Here is a 23908-nt window from a genome sequence, read left to right as displayed (position 1 = left end):
ACCATACACATGCTATTAAATGCTGTGTTATCAAAATTGATTTTTGATTCTAACAATCAGGGAATCTTTTTTTACATTGGTTCATTATGAATGCATTCAAGACCCTGGGAAAAACAAGCAAATGAATAACAACTAAGAAGTCCAATGTAATACCAGAAAAGAATAGTTTATATTTAGCAAGAGATGGAGAAATTGCATTAAATCATTTTACATTGGAATTTTTCAGTAATTTTTACATTTATCCTAGATTTTACCTTTTGATCTGTAGGGCAGGAGCCACTGTAAATCTGTCCTGCCCAATGCCAGTAACTCATGCAGGATGAATGGACTATGATGGATTGTTTTGTTTCAACAATTGAAGATGAAATTTTAGATCTTGAGATTTATTAGGAGATGATGAATGAGAACTCGTGGAACAAAAGAAGTAAGGTGTACTTTCCTAAGGCATACTATAATGCTCAGGACCCTCTGAAAATATAAGGAAAAGCAGGTAAGCAGTCTATGAAAACACATGCTTTTCCAAAGAGAGAATGTGAGGCCATCAGTGGAGCATAACTGTTGTATGAATTGTTCTCCAAAATGGTAATAGATGAACTAAATGAAACCTCTCTTTCGTACTGGTTTGTTCCCTTATGTTCTTTTTGTAAGATTGCAATAGAGCAGCTTTTCCAAATTTCATACTTAATTTAGATGGAACCAAAAAGGTGCTGGCATTGTTCTGCTTTCAGGCAGGCTTCTGTGGGGAAATTATTATCTAAAATGCGGTTTCAGGCACTGAATTTCTGCTAGTTCCAAGCTGGGACACCATGACATTTTAATTTTAGGCTCTGGTAACCAATATCTTACAGGTCTCAAGTCCATTGAACGTTTCAATAGATTCAGGGTCTGGCCTAGCTTCGAGAAATTGTTTCCAATTGCAGTCTCACTACTACAAAACATAAAGACCAGAACTGTCAGGCTTGCCCCTTTCTAAAGGTGTCTGACCATCTATTTTGCTTATTAGAACAGTCTTCTGTCCCTGAGGTGGAAGCCTTTTAATAGAGGTTGCAAGAATTTGCACACGTTCAGTACTCCCACTACAAGTGCTATTAAATTGAATAAATACTTTTTAATGAGAGCTAAAAGTACAGCATAGAGAAATATGCCAAATTGCTCAGAGCCATATGAAAAGCTTAGTGCATCCCTCCAATATTCCAACATGGATGGAATGTGCTTTTCAGTTAAATCAATAGCCTGCAGTGTGTCTTTACAAACTGGCAATCTCCATTTAATGGATCTAATTGTCTTTGCTTTATTTGTTGTGCACAGTCAGTCACGCTGTGCACAATTAAATTACTTCTTTAGAGTAATCGCTAACCTTTTCCCTTCCTTTTACCCATCCTTTCCCCTTTTTTTATTTCCCTGTAAATTTGAGGAAGGGCATCCTGCCTTCTTGCAGCCTGTGTCCAGTAGGAGCAATGAGGCGCCTAGTCCTTCTTGGAAGGCACAACAGTGTGAAAACCAGAACTTGCACTTCTCCCATCGGTGTTGTGTGAGCATTTCACACTGAAACATAGTAAAAAAAAAAAACCTGCTGACAGATAGACTGCATTCATTTGCACATATGACATCTATAACAGCATTTTAAGTACAAGGTATATTCAAAGTGATGCTCACTCAGTTAATGGATCTGAAATTGCCAGTTTTACTGCAACATTCAGAAGCATGTATTCGTTAAAAAATGTAGTACGTAGATGATATAGGCTCAAGTGCATGAGTGGTTTGAACATGCATATATGTTTGTCTCCTGAAAGGTAAATGTAAGGCAATCACAGGTGTTCGTAGTCACCTCTCCTGCTTCTTCTTTTTTTTTTTTCCTATATTGTTGAATCCATGGCTGCTGGTTTTAACAATCCAAGCACAGCAGTACACGAGTGATTTTGAAACCTAGTTTAGGTCTGTGGAGTTCATGAAGATGAGCAGTCTCTGAACTATTGTGCTGAATAAGAAGGAGAGGAAGGGCTGCCATTTAACTTCATCTCTACTGTATATCAGCATGTACAACTGGCTGGTCTCAGTGCTGTGATGGATCTCTGGCAATGTACCTTTTTGTACATGTTCAACATAAATAAAACAGGATCTTGTGCTAAATGAGTTTACAGAAACTTAATTTATGTGACACGCAGGTTAAGAATGTTTGCAATAATTACTGACCCTTGTTTTCTGAATGTGCCTCTGCATACCTCTGAAGTATGTTCTAATCTAATTTACTTGTATGTTGGCTATAGATATATGTCTAATTTTTACAACATAAACAAAACAGAACCTGATTTCAGTTTTAGGTACTAGGTTTAAATTATAGATTGAGTGGTTTCAAAAATACTAAGGAAAAAAAAAAAAAGTGAGGATAAACTTCCTGAGCAGAGCCAGTTATTTCTCTAATATGAAACCCATCAGTTGCACTTCAATAGCCATCTAAACCACACTCCTACTGAGCAAATGCCTTGCAGTCCTGTGAAAATAAGAAAGCATCCTCATAAATGCTTTATTTAAAAATGCATGCAACTCCAAGAAGCAGGATGATCCACTGGGTAAATGCTAACCAAGGATTTGGCATAATTGTCAGGTTTGCTCTGTTGCTTTTTTCCTGTATGATGTTTACCGGATTACTGTGGTCAAAATAAGTATCAATATAGTTTGGGTACATATATTTATTGCTGTGTGTGTATGAATTTCCTTTTGGAAGTCATCTCATGTAACTGTAGCTTGCTGATGGAGCTGGATTAGCCGGAATCTGATCAGTTGATTATCATGTACCCCTTTGTAATGAGTGGTGTGAAGTTAGTACCTCCAGGTTTGATGCAGCCCAGTCTGAGGTAGGTGCATGAAGCACTGGGATGAGTGAGCTTTTGGACATGCCACTGTCTTATCTTTGAGCATTGTTGGAGCAAAAGGATCTAATTCAAACTAAATATAACTAGTAGCTTTAAGATGCTGAAGTGAAGGGAAATGGATCTCCAGTTCTTTTTGCTCTCCTCTATGGTCAGTACAATAGGTGGATACCATGAAGATAAAAACACTGGGAAGAGACTATGAAGTACTTGCATTAGTGACTGAATCTTACTAATGTTTTCTGCTCTGACATCATTGTAACGTCTTGGCATCTCTAAGTCTTAGCTTTAGACGTGCAGAAATACACAGTGTTAAGAAGGTGGAGAAAAGATGATTCCTTGGGGGCTGGTTTAGCTTTAACCAAATTCATTGCATGTATTTTAGTATGACTGATTTTCCAAAGCTTGATGCAGCTAGAAAACCATTCTCATCAGCTTTGTGGTTTAAGTAATTCTAAGGAGGCTATCCCATAGAGAAGCACCAGATTAGTGCTTCAGGCTGCATATCATTCTCAGAGGCTGAGGAACATTTTAAGAGGCTGAATCACAGACAACATAGTTTGTTTTTGTTTTGTTTTGTTTTGTTTTAATTCAGCATTTGTTTTTAAAAATGCAGTGTGATTAATTTCTTTGGCTTTGAGAAGAGTTTTGCAGCATATGAATGACTTATGAAAAATTTTCCTTAATGATTGCCTGTCACTGCATTATGACATATATTTATGTTAAGTTTCAGGAGCTCTCAAGCTGTCTTCAGATTTCTGTGCTGCTATAGAGAATGGCAGAGTAAGTCAGCTGTGTAAGAGCGATGTTTTCAGTGCAAGTATTGCTTGATTTAAAAGGATGATAGTAATTCAGTCTCTTGGATGTAGAAAAAAAACCTGACAATTATATTACATCTAAATTGCAACACTTTCCTTCACTCATCTTTAAGCCTCGTCTTTATTGTTATTATTACTTTTGTTTCTCTCTTCTTTGAGATAGTTGAATCCAGTAAAATGCTGCCACTCAAGCTAGCTGTGATTGTTGGTGCTCAGGGTGTGACTGATGGTGCTTAGCACCAAGCAGAATCTGCTCCCCTTCATGTACTAAATCTCCTCACGGACTATTTAATCTGCAAACAGAGCTATAATCTTTTAGCGGGAGTGTTCTCTAGGTTCAATTTCTGAAAGCAACTGCAAGAACAGATAAGGAATGATACCAGAGAGAAATAAAAAATGGAAAAGGAATTAAATGAGAAAAAAAAAATTAGTGCATGTTATAAAAGAAATATATATTTGAAACAGAAGATTCATAAAACATGAAAATTGACATTCTTATTCTTCTAACTCTTAATCTCAGGAGACCTTATGTTTTTCTTTTAATTTAATATATGAATTAATATGTTCGAGGGATTCAAATGAGCTAAGGATCTTGCTTCTTCAGACAATGTGGAAATGTGAGATGTAGCATTTACCCTGAAGAGCTAATCATAGCAGGTGGTGATTTCAAAACTAGTTTTGTTTTGTTTTGTGTTGCTTTGTTCTGTATTGCTTTGTTTTATGCTATTTGAAAGTGGAATGACAATGTATGCTTCCAAGTGTTTTCTTAAACTGTCAGGAACACTGGTGTTACAACTTTTTTTCTTTATTTTTTCCAACTTGGAAATATGCAACAGAATCCAGACAGCCTGCCAAAAGGTGATCAGCACGGGCCTTTGTGTACTTCTCCTGGTCAGTCCTGATCAAGGGTAGAGGACCTGCAAACTTGGAGCTAAATGTAGTTCTGAGTCTGCAGATTGCCTGTGGCCTGATTTCTCTGGTCTGTGGTACTAAGCTGTGACTTAATGTGAGGCTTATCAAAACTGTTTTGTTTTGTTTTGCTTAGCTTTGCTGCTTTTGTTGATAGTGGTTTTGTGATTGTTTATTTATCTATTTGTTTTAGCTGTTTTACACTTCAGAAAATTCTTCTCACATGGGAAAGGTTCTCCTTGTGAGGCTATTTGGCTGTTGAGATGGCTGTTTTTTAATGCTCTTCTGTTTTCCTGATGTTGGGATTCCTCCCTCAAAAGCCTTTGATTCAAGGATGAGGTTAATTGATACATGAATTTGTTGTGATGGCATGAAATTCAGTCATGATTATTCCCAAGCAATTTCATTTGAGGGAATGTAGAGGAAATATAGTTTAACTTGTCTTTGGTTTGGCTTCTTAATTTTAAGGAAAAATATTACTTCTATCAATACATTTTATATACAATCAGTATAAAAAATATCTTTTTTTAAGTGAGGGAGTGAAAATACTGCCTTATTTGCATGTTTTTAGAACAAATTTTAGGTCATTTTAGCACTGTAAAGGTATCCAAGAGTTTTGTTATTAAATTCCATTGAAGAACAAATATTAAAGAACAAATTGTTAATAAATATTACTACTGGCAAATAACTATCTGGAGAAGCGTTTTTGGACACTGAAATTACACTGTATTGATTTACTGAATATTTCACGAACATTCATTTAGCTGTTAACACTCTTTACTTCCAAGGCAAGATATGTGATTTAGAAAGTACTCTGCTATGCTTAATCCTCTGTAGGAAGGAAAAATACAAGTGCAGTTGTAAATAGATAAAATTCAAGTAAATAAAATTCAAGTGAATAATGGGAAAGTTTATGGCAACATATTAAAAAGCTATGAAGACAGCAAGGACAGTTGGCAAAAATAGTCTAGGGAGAGAAGGCAAAATACAGGTTTGAGGAAATTAGTGTAAGTACAAAAATGTCTTCTTTTTCTGTTATTTTTCTGTACTCTGTTTATAGTGTATCTTATGCAATTGTTAGATTTACAGAGGAACCTCTCTGTTTTCCCTTCACAACATGCAATAAAAAATGTAATTTCCAAAATTTTACCTGATTTGAAATATCTTTGCTTAGGTAGAGCTCTTATGTTTTGGCTTTCCTAGAATGGTTGACTGTGAAACCTATCCATTGTTTTCCTTTTTACCAAGATCAAGTTTCACTTGGAAGACAAGTGTCTGGATAGCAGATCAGCAGCAAAGGAATCTGGGGGTGCTGGTTAACAGCAGGATCAATGCAAGCCAGCAGTGTGCCCTGGCAGCTAAGAGGACAAACTGTATTTTAGGATGCATTAAACACAGCATAGCCAGCAGGTCAATAGAGGTGATTCTCCTCCTATATTTAGAGTCGGTGTGGCCTTACCTTGAATACGATGTGCAGTTCTGGTCTCCACAATATAAAAAGGGTGTTAAAATGACTCGTATGCATCCAGAGGAGTGCAACAAAGCTGGTAAAAGGGCTGGAAGACATATCCTATGATGACTTACGTGGTGACTCTTGGGTTGCCCAGTCTGAAAAAAAGAAGGCTAAGAGGCAGCCTCATTGCTCTCCACAACTTCCTGAGGAGTGAAAGCTTAAAGGGAGGTGCTGGTCACCGATGATAGGACTTGTGGGAACAGCACAAAGCTGCACCGGAAAGAGTTAGAGTGGGTATGAGGAAAAATTTCTGTACCATGAGGGTGGTCAAACACTGGAACAGGCTTCCTAGAGATTCCCAGTGCCTGTCAATTTTCAAGAGGCATTTAGATAATGCCCTCAATAACATGCTTTAACTTTTGGCTAGCCCTGAAGTGGTCAGGCAGTTAGACTTGAGGATCTTTGTAGGTCCCTTCCAACTGAACTGTTCTGTTCTGTTCTGTTCTGTTCAAATCTATCATTTCTAGCCCCACTGAATCCAAAGTAGAGATTCATGCTAACTATGGAATAGCTGGTCCTAAAGACTCTCCTAATGACTCCAGTGAGAAAGGCAAGGGTATATGAAACCATTCCGATATAAAATAGCAATGTGGCCCAATGCCAAAGCTCATGATGAAGATAAAGATGAATTTGACAGGGCAATAACGTACTGAGGAGAAAGAATCTTATAATGGGAAATGAAGTGCAAATTAAATTAGGAATTATTTTTTTTATTTATGTATCTCTATTAGAAACAGGGTCAATCTTCATCACTACTATATAACAAATATAAGTCCACAATTTCCATAAACTTCACAAGGAGATATTCTTGGCATATAGATCGTGTTTGTATAACATCCAGTGCTAGAGACAATGGAATATCTAGTGATAGACACTATTGTTTGAATCTTAGTCATCTTCATGTCACTTCTGTTCACCAGCATAAGATGGTTAAAAACACATTATCTTGCATGTAGATGCTTGTTAAAAGGGGTGTGAACTGATTTAAGCTGTCCAAATTGCTCAGTCTGATAGGCAGCCTATTGCAAAATGGGCAATGCCAGAGTTATAGAATTGAATAGTCTTCTCAGAACAACTTTCCGGACAGTTTCCAATCTTAGTAAATATATATATGTATATATATATATATATATATATATATTTTCATGTTGCCAGCCTGGATGTCTGTGGTGTCCTCCTTTTGTGGATACATGATATGAACATTAGCTACTTTCCTGATAAAATCTTAATGCTTCAGATTATGAAGTCTGAATACAAGCTGTATGTTGTTATCAGAAAGGAAAAAAATCATTTTTGATTTATTCTCTTTCTTTTTATTCCTTTTTTTTAAATAAATATGATTTGATATAATTTTTGGTTTGTGTGGAGTATTGGAAAACATTGTTGTCGAGTCTCCTTTGGAGATATTCAAAACCTGCCTGGATGCGATCCTGTGTAAGGTGCTCTAGGTGAACCTGCTTGAGCAGGGAGGTTGGACTAGATGATCTCTAAAGGTCCCTTCCAACCTCAACCATTGTCTGATTCTGTTATTCTGTGATAGCTGTATTTTTAAGTCTTTTATTTGGTGTGTTTGTTGCTTGCAATATGCTGTAGTCTGTGCTGCCACTTACTTTGCCTTGTAAATAAGAATGTATTCTTCATAAAACTGCAGCCTTGTTAAATAGTTTGACAGATTATGCTTTTCACTATCTCAGAAGAGGCTACGTGCCTGACCTGCTGGCCATTGTTCTTAACACATCACATCATCTACACAAAATCTCTCATGATGTGCATGTTCTGTTAAAAATTTGTACAAATGCTGCCTTCTGATTTAATAACAAAAGAATTTTGTTAATATGTACTCTGTTCCCTGAGGAAGTAAAGTATTCAATGATTAATAATCTCAAACATCTATAAATATTTCCTCTGAGTATTTTTCATTGTTTAGCACATAGTAAGTTCTGTAACATTTTTTCTAACACACTTTAAGTTAAATACCTTCCACTTATCTTTTGTATATAAATTCTTCCTGTGTTGTTTACATATGACTAAAATTAAATCACCTGTCATTATGCATCACCTAACACCTATATTAGGCTGTGGATATGTTCACATAGAAGATGAAGATGACTACCCTGTGCATGGGCATGCATGACTTTAGTATAATCTAACTATCTCATGTCAACAACAGTGCCGGTGCAACAAATACTTTCTGCTCCAAGCATACATAGGTCCCAAACACACCTCTGTATTTACCCTGTCTTTGGTACCAGGATGGCTGTCATGTTTCACAACTGTAGACAAAACTCTATATGCTCAGAATTTGTTTTCTGAATCTTCTTAATAAAGATAATTACGTTTTTCCTATTTTTAAAACACTTTGATATATCTCAAAGTAATATTCTCCAAAACTGTTACTTAATAGTTTGAATTGAAAAAAAAAAAAAGAAAGAAAGAAAGAAAGAAAAGAAAAAAATTCAACTGAAAAACAAAACAAGAAAACAAATACTTTTGTACTATAAAATACTATAACCATGCTGAGTTGTACATGGTAGACAATCCATTCAGATGTTAACCTTGGCAGTCCTTGGAAGTATGTTTAAAACTGTATCAGTTAACAGCTTAAAAACTTTCCCTTGTGTTACACTATTTATTTATTGATTGATTATCAAGCACAGTGGTCTTGTCATTGCACCTGTATTTCAAACTGAGGAGTAGACTGAGTGGCTACAAGACAGGGAAGTGGATACCCAGGGTTTTGATGCTTGGATCCTGTATACGTCATGAAGATCAGACATTTAGATGTACAGATTGCTGGGTCAGGGTGACTGCAAATAGTAACAGTAGTAACAGACCTGGCAACATTCATTATCTTTGGTGATCAGGCCTCATATTTAGTTACCCAACATGTTTGTTTGTTTGTTTTTTACTTTGATGCCCAGAAATCCACATTAGTAAAGGTTTAGAAACTATTTCCCTTTAATTTTATTATTTTAAAAGGAGCATTTTAATAAAATGTATGTTTGTATTTAGTTCTCGTACTGCCAGGGGAACATACAATTTCACTGTAAAGAAAATAGATAAAATGGAACATGATGACTTATCTGTCTTGCTGTTCATAAAAACAGCAAGCAGTGGAGAGGTGCCAGGAGACATCGTGAAGGTCTCAGAATTGTTGTCAAGGGAACGTTTCACATTGTAAACACTTTTATTTAATTTTTTTTTTTCCTGAAAGGAGAACAAATGTCACTTTGGTTCTCTGGCTGGATCCTTTGCTCAGAGTCATAGTGAAGTCTTAAACTGGAGAACTACAGAGTAAGCAGGCTCTCGTGCTGGTCCTCTGGAGTTAGGGTGTTTGATTCAGTATTGGGCTTACTGTAGATGCTAGCTAATGGCATTTCCAATTCCCATCGCCAAGGCTGGTCTTAGATGTCTGCCTCTGAAATAGGATTAATTATTCTTGATAATTAGAGCTGATTAGAAAACTTGAAAGAGGCATTGTTTTCCTCTGTGTAGGTTTTTTTTTGTTGTTGTTGTTATTACACTTTGCATGCCCTAGTATTTTCATGTTTGTAATTCCTGTATAGATCTAATTCTCCATCTGTTACTTGTTTTTTGTTGTTCTTTGGTTGTTTTTTGTTTGTTTGTTTGTTTTTAAGTTACATTTGGGACACTCTTATAGTTTTCAACAGTTCAAGCATCCATGGATTTTTAAATTACTTTTTTTTTTTTTGAATCTATATTGCTTCTGTTGATGGAGGCTAGGTTTCTTGAAATAATCACTGTGAAATGCAAAATGTTTACTTCTGTTTATTTGACCACAACTTAAGTTTATCTTAATGAGGTAGGTTCTGTCTTGAGCTGATGGGGAGAGAAAGAGTTTAGATACTTACATTAGGATGGTCTGAGTTACCAACTAGTGGCAACCAGTCGTGCCTTGAATTTGTTGAACAGAGCCTGCAATTTCCAGTTCTCTTTCTTAATGGAGGTGCTACCTTCAGTGCCTGAAACCACATCCAAACTTTTGCACATACCTAGCACTAATTGTTCACCTCCTATAATTTAGGTGAATTGTCAAAGGTGGCAGTCCCAAACAGCTTGCTATTTACTACCTCTAAAGAATAAATTGTTTAGAAAAAAAAAAATAAAAATAGGCATGGCTCCATAATATCAGCAGAGAGGGCAGAGAGTGCTTTAGATTTGCAAGGGGAAGAGGTTAAAGCTAAGTAATCTTAGGGATCCTTGAGTCACTTTTTTGCCAGGGAAACAACTCTCCAATCCACTGCATCAGTTCCTGCCTGGAAGTGAAAGGGGAAACATTATTAATAAGTATCTGTTTCTTTAAGAGATCAGGATAGTAGGAAAGTAGATAGGAGTTTCTAGCCATGAAGTTACCTTTGAGTTCTCTCAGTGACGACAAGCTTACAGAGGGAGAGCTGCATTTTCTCAGAGCAGTCTTCACCATGCAGAAAGACAATTCAGAGTTTGCTGAGATTGCTTAAGGGAGATCAGGGAATGGAGAAGTCCATCCACATCTGGTGATTTCCTAGGAATCACTGCGTTAGTACTGCCTCCTACATGAGATGCTTTGCAAGTGACAATCCAGTTTTCATTCTGCACAAATGGTTTTATTTTATCTTCCTTTGGAAACACTCCTGAAATTGCCATGTGCAGATACTCAGAAGAAACACAGTGGCCACCACATCCACGTCTACCAATTTCCATTTATGAAGTTACTTGTTGATTCTTCAACTCTCACATTTAAATTATTTCACAGTTGAAGCCACTATAACTCTAATCAATTTAATGGTGTTCTGTTAATTCAAGTGTTATTTTTTATACACTGTTGCATGAACATTAGACAGAGAATCCTTCTTGAAATGAAGTAGTGTATTTAAAATTGCCCGAGTAACTGTAGTAATTACTCTCAAGAGCAGTTGAATAGCATGTGTAGTGATATGCTTCTGTTACCTTAGTGTTAAAAAGATTATGGTGTTTAGATGTCTCTGACTGAAGATCTTCCATGGCTGGACTTCACAGTGTTCTCATAGGTACGTAAACTCGACAGTGCCGCTATAAAGAAACTTAAGAGTCATAAACTACTGTAATGAAGGGGAATTTGAACATCACTTTTGGAAAACAGGTTTCTAATAATTTAAGAATTTCCACAATTTCTACCTTTGTAAATATGTCCAGTAATTTTAAGACTTTGATGAATATAAGCTTCCTTTTTTTCCAGATAGGTACTGCTCTAATATTTTTAGTTTACTGACAACTTACACAATAGTAACTTCAACTAACTGGTGAGATCATGTTGTATGGGAGCAACTAAACATTCCTCTGATTTTATTAGTATTTCTTATATTCTAGATGTTAGACTATATATATGCAGATCATTTAAAATATGGTTTCCCTGTGTAATGAGTAGAGGGAGTAAGGTATCTCTAGAAGCAACTTATCTGTTCTAATGCAGCTAGGATAAACTATGTGGACAGTTTCCTCGGCTGCACACACTGATTTTAGCAGAAGACTAGATAACAAACTCATATGTAGAATTTTAACTCTGACATGTTCCAGGTCAGGTCAGGTGACTCCTATCTATGCTGTAGTGAATCATTTACAAGCTTTTTTTCTGTAGGACATTTTGAAAACATTGGAGAATTGCTTTCTGATAAACATTGTTTTGGGGAACCATTAGTAAAGGAAATCAAAACTATAGTAAAGCTTTCTTCTAGCACACTAAGAGCAACAAGTCTGCAAGAATGCCTGTACAGCCAGTAGAATTGCAATACAAAAAGAGAAGATAAGACCATAACAGCAAAGCTAAATGAGGTCTTTGTGTTGCTGTTCACCATAACTAAAGAAACAGTAGAGATTTTCACAATGAAAATTTTATGATTGGAGAAGAATGAAGAAATCTTGTGGATTTTTTTTTTTTTTTCGGGGGGGGATGTGGAATTGGATGAAAATAAAAAGACTTTAGAAAATGTTCTGAGACATTGACAAAAAGTAGTAAATTCAAGGATGAGATGGTATTCAGCAAAAACTTCTCTTGGAACTCATGGGTGAGTACAGGAAAAGTACTTACCCTTTTGCTAACTGCCTTGGACTTTGAGGACTAGAGGGAAACAAATGTGGAGCTGTTTTTTTATAAAAGGCACCTGGAGTCAATGGCATGTAGATTAAATTCAGGGAAAGGGAAAAGGAAAGGGAAAGGGACACTTATGGAGTAAAAAAAAAAAAAAAATAGAAAGATGGACCTTGGACCTTGAGCTGCTGACCAACAATGCTGAATAATGAGATCTGTGGGTCAGGGTGGATATTTCTATGAAAGCTTCAGATAGATGTATAGGAGTAGTCCAAAAACAAATAGAAATTTAAGGCTTACTAGGAAGGTAACAGAAAACTAAACAGAGAGCAGCAGTGTGCAATTGTAAAGTTACACAAGGCACTTCTACATTGAATACTCTGTGCCGTGCTGGTCTCCTGTTCCCCAAAAATGGTAGAGTAGAATAGGAAAAGGTTCAGAGAAAGCCATCAAGGATAATTCAAGGTTGTTATGCTCATTGTTATATTTTCATGATCTAGTGTTATCATAGTGTCTACAACAGAATAATATATCAAAATGGACTACTGCAAAGTCTCAAAATTATTTTGTAACTGGTGTTGTGATATATTAATTTTATGATAAGAATCCTTCTTCATGTTTTGCTTAGATAGAGCTGACAATAAATAACTTCCTGCAGTATCTTCTCAATTGAAATATTCTCAATTTCAGATATTGTGCATCAATTTTGCTTTATCCTAAATATGTTATTACAGCACTCTCTTGTTCAAGTAGGATGTTTCTTCTCATCTTTTTCATAAAGAGGGATAAGTTCATGTGTTTTTTTTAATTTTATTTATGTGTGGAGGGTCTCTAAGAACCTTGCATGTTTCAGCCATAAAGCTTCATTTTATTAATTGGGCTTACTAAAGAGTGTCCTCTGAGATTGTGAGCTTTTAAATATCTGTGTTTGCATGACTCAGTTATAGAAAGAGAGATCTCAGTGGGAGGGGGAGGTTTTTAATAAGTCTGGTTTTCATTTTGGCAGTAAATTTGCTGTGAAAAGAACAAGCATCCAAACAGCACTTTATTGTCTACAGCAGTACATTGTTAGCAGAACACCTCAGGGGCAGGATAGATGTGATTTTCTACTTAATAGAAGCTCCAGCAGGCAGAATTCTCAAGCTTTTGTTATTGTAGTTGTTGTTTGTTTGGTTTGTTTTTCTATAGTATTTTCATCAGGCATAGGAAATGTAATAAGCAATTACTAACAAACACTACTCTAATTGTTTGTTTTAAAGCTCTGAAATAGAAGCAAAAGACATGCATTAAGTTTTTGCTTTCTTTGGATGTTCTACAAGAGATCTACTAATTGTTTATTGTAGGGTTTTTTTTTGTCTCTAATACTTTTTGTCCCCAAGAAATACATTAAAACTTAAAGAAATATGTGTTCTCTAGATGAAGCATTGTATAACATAGGTTGCAAAATGCTTATTTTAACTCTGGCTTATATTTGCATAATGAAAAAAAAAATACACATAAAATTATAATGAGTTTATATGCTCCTATGTATGAACACTTTCTGGACATTTGTTTTGCCTAGAGCCAATTCCCAGCACATAAATATATATATATGCATATATATATATATATATATATATATATTTGAGGCAAAAGCTTTTTAGAAAGGCAAATGAGTGAACCACTGGAAATCATTGGCCTGAAACTTAACTTTGCTGAAATAGAAAATCAACTTCTGATACAAATACCCTAATCTGCACAGAATTATTTCATTTCAGTTTATTTAGTGAGTTCTGCTCATTTTGAAATTAGAATGGCCTGAAAGTTGTTCTTATCTTTCATTTCTAGCCTAAATACTGTATGAGACAGAACACTGCTTACTTGTTATAATATTTTAAAGAGGTACTAACCAAAATTTGAATTGAATTGAACCTATTTGAATATTTTAAAAATATAGATAGTACTTCCTTTGCATTTAAAATTACCTAATTTACTTAATAGTAGAAGTTTTGGTAGATTTTATATTTTTATTATGTCTCTAGCAAATGTAAATGTTTAGATTAAATACATGAGTATCATCCCACCTAGCATTAGTTGTTGAATTGTAAGCATAAATTTTGCCTTCTGTCTTTAGTCAGTGGGAACAACAAATAGCCATTACAGATGGCAAATCATCTCGTCATTAGAGAGAAGAATCGTCTGATCTCCACTGACTACAAACAGAGCCACAATAACTTGTTAAGACTTAGTGCTTAAATTTTAGATGGATGAAGTTAATGAGATTACTCCTTGACTAAATTAGTTTAATATTTTTTTTTCTAGTTAGCTTAAGCTGAGATTCAATTTTCCACCCATACACATTTCTAACTACTTAGAAATATTGTACTCACTATTTTCATAATTAATGAAATGTAAGTATTAAGAGTTTGACTAAAGGTGGAGTAAGTAACTATTGGTCACTGCTTATGGATTCATTGTTTTTAATACTCTGTGTCTGCAAGAACAGGTGCAAAATTAAATCAGCCAAAGAGGCTCAAATTTGCTTTTAGGAAAAAAAAAAATGTACGTATAAAAACAAAATTAAATTCAAAGATTTAGGTTAAGCTTTTCTGCTTGCTTATTTAACTCCTGATTAAATCTGGTGATTCCAATCATTTTGATTTAAATCTGCACACTCTAAAACACAGTGAGTTGTCCCATTAACTTTAATGAGTCTATTTCTTGTGTAGAAGCACCTGCACAAGTCTTTGCAGGAAGTAGTCCTTGAAGCATAGTTTTTCTCTTTTAATTATTATCTAGTCTTGGTTTTAGTATTTAAAGTTTCATATTTTCTTTAAAAGGTAATACATATATTAACCAATTCATCTACAAGTTATATGTCAGAAGTAGGATTGTCAAAGACTTTTCTGTAAGTGGCTGCAGTGAGTTGCATATTTTGCTCTGTCCCTTCCACTGTTGTCTATGAACTATACAGAAAGCAAGGACAGATAAGAATAAATAAGCAGAACATCTGTGCTTTTATAAACCTGCTTCTTCTAAGCCTGTTAATAGGGATAAGTCTGAGGACCCTATTTCAAATCATGTTCACTTTTTAGCATAAAACCAGATAAGAATTAGTAAAAAAGACTGCCCACCACTTTACACAATATCTTACTATAATCTCAAGCTAAAATAAGTTAACAAATTACGTAAGTATTTACCAGATTTTATAAAATTAGCTGTATGAGCCTTGTTTAGGACAGCACTTAATCAAGTACAAACACAATCTGTTACAATTCAAGACACCAAATGGTTTAAGTTAAGTAACACTAGGACTTAAGCACATACTTAAGTGGTCTTGGTAATAAATGTCGTAAGCTAGTTCTTCAATTGTCCTCTAATTATTCATTCTAGGTTGCTGAGGGAGATTGAGTTAAAACGTGATTTCAGTACCCGAAGTGAAAGTAACAAAAGGACATGGAAATTCAAGTTCAAACTAGAACTGGAAGCCAAATTAATTGATGGGTTAATTGTATTGTTCTTCTGATTCAAATAAACTCATTAATGAAGTGCATTTTGCTAGTTTTCTCACAGGATTTCAGAGGTCAAAGGACAACATTGACAACAGATGACAGAATTCTATGTTTTGTCAATATACTTGCTAGTACTCCTAGCAAATCTATTCAACTTGTAATTCAAAATCAATCTTCTGAAAATGTCAACTCTTTCAAGGAACATTCAACAAATACTTTCACGTGAGGCCTTATCCTGAAATATTTAGAGGTAGGCTTTCCACTGTAAAGGTGAATAATCTACTATGCTAGAATGTTGAGTCACCATCCCTGGAGGTCTTTAAAAGACATTTAGATGTAGAGCTTAGTGATACGGTTTAGTGGAGGACTTGTTAGTGTTAGGTCAGAGGTTGGACTAACTGATCTTTGAGGTTTCTTCCAACCTAGATGATTCTGTGATTCTTTGATATTATTGCTCTGAAATAAGCGCATATGCAAGAGTAGGAATGAACAGATCACTTTAGCAGAAGTCCAGAAATCCAACAGAAATATGTGTCATAGTATTCCTAAAGCCTCATGTTTAAAAAGTAAGTCAGGCAAAGAGAAGTAGGAAAAAACATCATTGGTTTAGAGTACACATAAAAGGTAGGTGAAAAGCATCAGGTAATATTCATATAGACAAGATACCCTTATTAGGCTGAGAAAGACTGCAGTATGTGTATATTCAGTTTATCAGTATGACTTTATCTGTAAAAAGAAAAAATACCTTTAGCTCTTAAAATGCTGTAAAAGGAATGTTTTCATTATAGACAAGCATGAATTTACAAACTTTCTGATGTCTTATTGTGGCATCTGACATTTTGTTCTAAAGATTTCAAAAACAAGCTTGAGCTCTGGGGAATTGGAGGCAGTTTTGTTGGGTTTTGTTTGTTTTTAATGCAAAAAAAAGGAGTTTTTTTGTTTGTTTGTGGTGTGTTTTTTTTGTGTGTGTGACATGCCATGGGTTAACCTTCTGAAAGCAGTACTAACAGAAGTTGATCATGTTTCATTCTCAGCCCACCCATGTGAATGAGTGGGCCTCTCTCAGCTCCTGGTTCAAAGAAGCAGCAGCAGCTGATGTGAGGAACTATATTTTTGACGCTCAAGTCTGCTTTCTCTGTGCCACAGGAGACAGTTATTCTCTTGCCTATCTGTCCCTCAGCGAGTTCATGCAGCAGTGCACTGCCCTGTTTATTTTTACTTATTGACATAATTTGAAGAATTGGAAAGATAGGGAGGGAAACATTCCCCTTTTTTATTTTCTTATAACTCCCCCAAATGCTCATAAAGATAGTGTGATGTTTAGACATCATGTGCTGTTGAAGTGTGGGAACATATTTAGTCACCAGTGATGTGGATGAAGTGCAGAACTTCTTCCTTTAGCACTCCCGCATGAGAGGAGCAGCGGTACCATCCTTACCTGCTAGTAAAGGCCATGATTTATGAGATATTACTGTTCATGCTCATGCCTACTTCACAACCTCTTAATTGTTATTAGCAAACATAGGAATATCCTGCTAGTTAATCTCCAGCAGTTATAATGTGAATATGTGTATCCATTTGTGTGTGTGCTTGAAATGCAAATTTATTCTGATTTTTTTTTTTTTTTGGAATCCAGAGGTTATTTTATGTGACCCATATCTAATCACTATCACACTTGAATCTCACTAAAGTTGGAAGCTTTGTAGGTGTCATTTTATGTGACCTACATTTAATCACAGATGATCCATGAGTCTTGTTAAGCACGGTAGCATTACAGAGATCCAACTTTCATATTCTCTGATGTAGTAGACAAAAAGCCTTTGTGCCAGTGGGAGGTGTACCGATGTTATCTGATTTCCTACTTCTAGCTAAAAAGGTTATTCTTGAAATTTCAAGGAAAGGATACTTCCATTCCCTGTCCAAACTCCTCTTATTTCAAAAACCAGAATGAAAACATGTTTTTGGAGCTTTTGGAACTTTTGGAGCTACTATAGATGCAAACATTTTCTCTTTCTCCCTTTCCCCCTCTATATTGGTGAAATCTGGAAAATTTTCACATGGAAAATATTTTGAACATCTGACATCTCAAAGGATTTGTGAAACTTTTTTTTTTTTTAAATTTGAACACCAGAAAATAAAAAAGTACTATTTACTTATTATACTTGTTGGTTATTTTATAAATATTAATTTTAATGAAGTATTTGCTTTAATGGCAGAAACAACCAAAACAACAACAACAACAAACAGCCTTTTCTCTTGCAAAAAGCCTTGTTACCTGTCTCTACTTACATGACCTGCAGGTTGCAGTAAGAATGTTATGATATTTATGAATTTACTGTAGTGCTGAAGCTGTGGTAGACAGCAAGATTTGCTGTTTTGTTTTAGTTGTTGTAGTTTTTGTTTTCTTTTAATGATTCTCTTCTCAAGTCAGGATTAATATTAAATCTATAATTATCATGCTCCAAAGGTTTGCACACCCAAGGCTACATACGCTTCACGAACAAAGTCATTTAACAAGTTTAGCAAATTCTAGTGCCACATTTACACCTATGAAGAAGCCTGAATTCTTGGTGGCAGATGCCATTTAGATATACGGAGTAGGACCTGTCACAGTGGCATCCTTAGAAGCTTATTTAGCAGTTGTGAGTAGCTGTCAGCAACAAACGTTTGAAAGTTAGCTTCCTTTTCTCAGTCCAAAAAAGCTTGCTGTCTTGTTGCTTACTCCTCTTGGCAAAGAAGTTGCTTCAACATATTGACTAAATATTTTTTGTAAGAATTGCTACGTGATGTAGATCAACAATACCTATTACAAAATCAAAATATGTTACATATATCTGATCAGAGTTTTTACATTGCATTTAATCTGATCTATGCTATTTTAATATTCCTTGTAAAATGAGTTTGGGACACTTAATATTTCTGTTCTCAGTATGCACTGTGTAAATATTTTATGAACCATATATTGCAAAGCCTTTTACTTCACTTGTCTGCATTTTTCAGCACCATGAAAAGATGCTTTATTTAATTATTTTTTTTGGAGAATATTCCACATTCATGTACTACCACACTTTTTTAAGTCTTGTCAGAATTAAACAAGAGTTGTTTTTAAGGGCATAGTGATGAGAACAGGTTTAATCTTTTGTCATGGAGTGGCCTTTGCAAAGAGTTAATGGTTTCAGGTTTCTTTGTTTGTTAGTTTGTTGTTGTTGTTTTCCACATTTCTTTCACTGTTGGAGATGGAGGGAAAACAGCCAAGGTGCGTTTCCAAAAACTGCTGCAATAATTAATCTTTCTTTTTCTAGATATTCTTTATTTGACTTTACATAGTTTAGAGCTGATAAAAACTTGTTGAATGGTGTTTGACAAGCTAATGTAAAGTTTCACAGGAAATATGCAGAGTACTTCATCCTTTCGCAGGTACAGAGAAAGTGTTATTGAGAGTGGAAGTATGACAGTGAGAGTGGAAGTATGACTCCCCAGTCTGACGTACTCCTCAGTGTATGTGTGCACCTGCACGTTTGCACTACATATGTAAATCTGAGAAATAAGGGTCATAATGACCCTTTCTAAATTGAGAACAAGTGTTTGAAATTGTGATAGATCTCTTCTCTTAAAGTAGTATTTAAATAAATCACTTTTCTCTGTTCAGGTATAAACTACTTCAGAGTTAAGAGCTTGGAGATGAGGTATGGGAATTCAAAATTCCTTAGCCTGGTGCTGTGTTTTTCAGCAAATAACAGCACTAACAAACCCATTGCCTTATTTTGTCTTAGTTGCCTCAATAATTGTCACTATTTACACTTACACTGTCCTTGGCTTTTTTACTGTGTTAAAAACTCCATCTGGATATGAAAAGAGCTATGTTTTTTTTAGTGGTGGTGGTGTTTTTTTGTTTTGTTTTGTTTTTGTGAAGTTAAAAAAAAAAAAAAAGGCAGGACCAGACACCAGTGCTTACTTCTTTTTTGCGATTATTTTTACACCAGGAACATAAAGTTCTAAGTTCAAAAAAAGTTTCTAGTGTGGCTTGTTGAAGTCATCGGAAGGCCCCCATGCCAAGAAGCGTTTTTGTTCCCTAGTGAGGAAAATGAATCCTAGTGAGGAAAAAAGGTAGGGGAAAATAAAATTAAAAAAAAAAAAAAAAAAAGTGAGAAGAAAATGGGTGAGAAGGGAGGGAAGAGAAGAAAGACAAACAAATAATAGGCTGGGAAACAAGAAGGAAGATGGGATGAAAAGGAAACATGGCAGGCATGCTATATAAAGAGAGCAGGGACAGCCGTCTGTAAATCCACCACAGTCAGAGGCTTCACTGGAGAATGAAACAAGCCAGGTTGTTCACATGTGAAGAATGCTGAATTCAAACCACAGCTACACTGAATCCTCTGAAAGAAGAAACGGGCTGCTTTTAAGCATATTAATATTTCCATGAAATAATAATATGTACTACATCTACATCTTAATTTTAGAAACAGAGAATGATTATTATTTTTAATGAGTTTTCTATTTAAATTATTTCAATTTACTATATATACATAAAAAAAAGAAATATTCAGAAATCGGTTATATTTGTATGTAGCACGTCAGCACCAGAATAGTCATCATAGATACATGGACTAACTTTCAGTGAATGAAGTGACAGAAGAACAGTGAGACAACCCTGCCAAGAGCTTGAAATATGTGTTTCTGGTCTGATTTTTTATCAAAACTGGGAACTCTACTTCAAACATATTCCTCTCTTCTTACATTTGATATGCTGTCATCTTGCCCAGCTGTACTCTCATAACTTGTAGGATACGGTATTCACCTTTGCTTTAAGCAATGTGTATTGAATAAAAACATAGTTTTTGCTTCTGTTGCTGTATCTTTGCTATTTAGTATTACTTTACCCACTTGATATTATTCAATGCGATCAGCTGGAGTTACTGACAAAGCTCTTAGGAAGAAAATAGGACAGACACAGAACAGTTTCAAAGACAAGATGTCACCAAGAAGCCCCATGAGAGCAGTGGGAGTGTAGTAACAGGGAAATGTCAACCTCAGTCCAGGTGGGCTGGCAAGATCATAAGGCAAAGGTTTAAACAAGAGAGAAAGCTTGAAAGTGTCTCCTAACCCAGGAGAAAAGAGAGCCGGCCAAAATTTCTGGAAATGTTTATTTGACAAATCTCTGAAAAATGGTTGCAGTGGGATTGTGATTCTTTGCTCCCAGGACCAGTGAGGCCTTTGCTGACTGTCTCAGCTACACTGACAATGAAAGGGCAATCTTTAAGTAAGAGCTTATAGCTTAAATCATTAAATGTTTTCCTTATTTCAATGGCAGTTATGGATATTGAATATCAAATCTTCTAAATATTTTTGAGGTTCTTGACCAAGCTGCCTAGGCCACTTACTGATTTAATTTTCACTGAGCAAATAATTAATTTATTGTTCTGGTGAAACACGTCCAGTATATTTAAAGTTCTTTGGGTTCCAGGGAGATGTGTTTTGTTTTGTTTTGTTTTGTTTTGTTTTCAAGTATCTATGGGGCCTGTCTTATTTTCAATGTACAGGAAGTTTTCCTGGGCCAGGCCAAGAAGAATTAGACCATAAGGGACCTCACCTAGGAATGAGGTGAGAGAGTCCAGGCCTGTCAGGTGAGATATGTGACCAGGAGGGAGAGAAAAGATCTAAAGAAAGTCATGACAGTGAACAAAGTATGCTGTGACTTATGTTTAGATAAACTGCAGATGGACCATGCTGATCATCTCTAGAAAGAGCTAGACAGTATCACTCTGGACAGAGATTGTGTCTTGAGAGGATCAGGAAAAAACAAGCAGTTTTTTACTAGAAGAACCCATCGCTAGTGCTCTCTTGATTTCAGTTGTTCAACATGTATGTGTTTAACAAGCCTATTCATAAATATTAAAAATTTTCTTTGTCCCAAGTGGTTTTTAGCTTAGTTTAATAGCTTAAGCACAGTGTTCAGGAATCATCAAAGAATAAGATCGCTGCACTTTGTCTGGGAAATTTTAGATAAGAAAAACCTGTCAGCATTGCTAGTTTCCTATAGCAACCCTGCTAAAGTAATAGTGCTTTTGAACACTGAAAGCACAATTTGTGTTTTCTCTGCTTTGGATTAGTGCCAACCATCCAGGATATGTAACACTTTGCTCTTTTATATGTATTAAACTATTATTGTAGAAGGAATTACGTTGATAGTTTGCTTTCTTGGAGAAGGAGACAGGAGACAAAAAAGGTGGTGTTTTGTTTTTTTTTTTTTTTTTCAGATAGACTTCTGACATCCAGAAAACCAGATTTTGTCCAACATGAGGACTTCTCACCATAGACTGCTACTAACAATTACTTTTTTTTTCTTTTTTGTTAAAGCTTTTTGCACTTTGTTCATTTTGATGGCCATTCTGAGGGCAGCATTATAAAAAAAAAAATAAATGGTAAAGACATCTAAATCACATCATATTCTCATAAACTGATCTTTGGGACTTGTGTGAAGGAGAAAAAAAAACTGTTAATATATGTAGAATTAATTCTGATGAATTATTCAACATGTAGGAAAATAGTGTATAATCTCTGAATAATCCTCCCATTTTAAAGCCTTCAGTTCTTTGGGGACTGAACAATGCTCACTGATAGTATGGAGGACTATAATACATTCTGATATATCCTGTCTCATTCTAGTACAGGTAAATTAAAAGCAAATCTGTTTCTAGTTAGCCAGATGGATTACTCAAAGGACTAGGCATTCTAGGAGTGTTCAAGTTTTAGTTTCTTGTGATCTGAAGTTGATTATCTGAATATCTGAAACTTTAAGAAAATCTAGAGCAAATGTAATGGATAGTTTGAGGAAGGTTGGTAGTTGTTTTCAGAGCCATTACAAGACAGATATTCACCATGGGGTGTTTTGGCATTTAAACAAAGATGCTGTTTTTTCCCATCCATTCTGAGGAGAAAAATAAATGCCAGATTATCAGAGTTTTCACAGCCTATATGAGATATAAATTCCTTGGAATATCTCTTTTCTGTTGCTTGTTTTACCCCCCCCCCCCCCAAAAAAAAAAAAAAAAGGCAATGGCTCACTGGTATCAAAAGGCAGGTTTGGTTTGTGAGTAAAGTAGGCACTTCAGAAGAGAAATCCAGTATGGTAGATTTCCGCTTCTGTTAATCTGCCAAGGTATGTGAAGGAAATTTTTGAAGGATCACAGATATAAACATGCTGCAATGGTGATGTGGTAATAAAGTGTGATATTTGATGCAGTTCTGGTAAATAGGAACTAATTACATTGTGCAGAGAACTGGTAAGACTTTTTTTTTCTGTAGTGTTGCACAAAGCTTAGGTCTTCCATCTTCTGGAGGGATTAACTAAAACTGGAATAGGCACTGAAGGAAACGCAAAAAGAAATGGAAAGCTGTCAAGAGTGAGCAAACTGAAAGGACTTGTCTTATTTAGCATTCTTAAATGAAGGTTGAGCTGGTTGATCTTCATGCATGATTAGTAGGGTAAATAACAGAGGCAAAGACTTATTTAAGATGAATAGTACTGGCACAAGAACAAGTAAATATATACTAGTCCTGAATACATCTAGGCCTGAGTTTAGAAATTTGTGTGAGGCTTTTGGATAGCTTTCCACTAGGTTAGTAAGACCAAGATATCTATCTACTTTCAAGATGATCAGTTTATGATGGGATCTCTGAATCAAGGATGTGAGAGATATTCCATGTTAGTGAACAAGATAAAGAGAAAGAATTGTACCTTTGGGACACCTTTATTTTTATTATGTACTCAACTGGATATATTAGGTTTGAGATGTGTTCCATAAGAGTTTGCTGTTTTATCAAAATTACCGTATGTTTACTTTTCTTGAGGTATAAAGTCTATTTTATTCATGCTGTGAGTCTACCATACACCTTAAACCCACTCTTCTGCTCTTATTCCATGCCTCTTATGAGTGGCACTATTGTCTGAGTGCCTTTCAGGAACATGTTAACGCATGTGATTACAATGTGTCACATAGATAATTCTTTCTCTCTTTCATTCTCTTAGTCTTCAGGAAAAAGAGCAGTTGCACGCACGCACACACACACACACATGAAAGCAGGTTGAAAAAAAAACAGACCTTCTCATGGTATGTTGCGGGGAGTGCTGAGATTATGCAGACTTTCATCCCATATTCCTCTCCTGAAGTCTGTGTTCCGGCCATGTGCTGAAAGAGAGGGGTACAGCAGTCTGACTGCGTTCCTCAAACTGAAGC

At 35.5% G+C, this 23908-nt stretch overlaps 1 protein-coding gene and 1 long non-coding RNA gene across 2 annotated transcripts in view; one reads left to right on the top strand and one right to left on the bottom strand.

Annotated features, from left to right (window-relative positions):
• Positions 1-23908, top strand: part of PLXDC2 (plexin domain containing 2) — a 268291-nt gene that overhangs the window by 71075 nt on the left and 173308 nt on the right. The window lies entirely within an intron of this gene.
• Positions 1-23908, bottom strand: part of LOC308190197 — a 41037-nt gene that overhangs the window by 11531 nt on the left and 5598 nt on the right. Inside the window, exon 2 of the long non-coding RNA XR_013946996.1 lies at positions 1-23908. This exon is cut by the window's left edge and continues 11531 nt beyond it. This is a non-coding gene — a long non-coding RNA (uncharacterized lncRNA).

Source organism: Anser brachyrhynchus, assembly GCF_964034855.1.
Source record: "Anser brachyrhynchus genome assembly, chromosome: 2".
In the NCBI taxonomy this organism is placed as follows: Eukaryota; Metazoa; Chordata; class Aves; order Anseriformes; family Anatidae; genus Anser; species Anser brachyrhynchus.
Note: the sequence above shows the minus strand (reverse complement) of the source record. Positions and strands in the feature narration are given on the sequence as shown.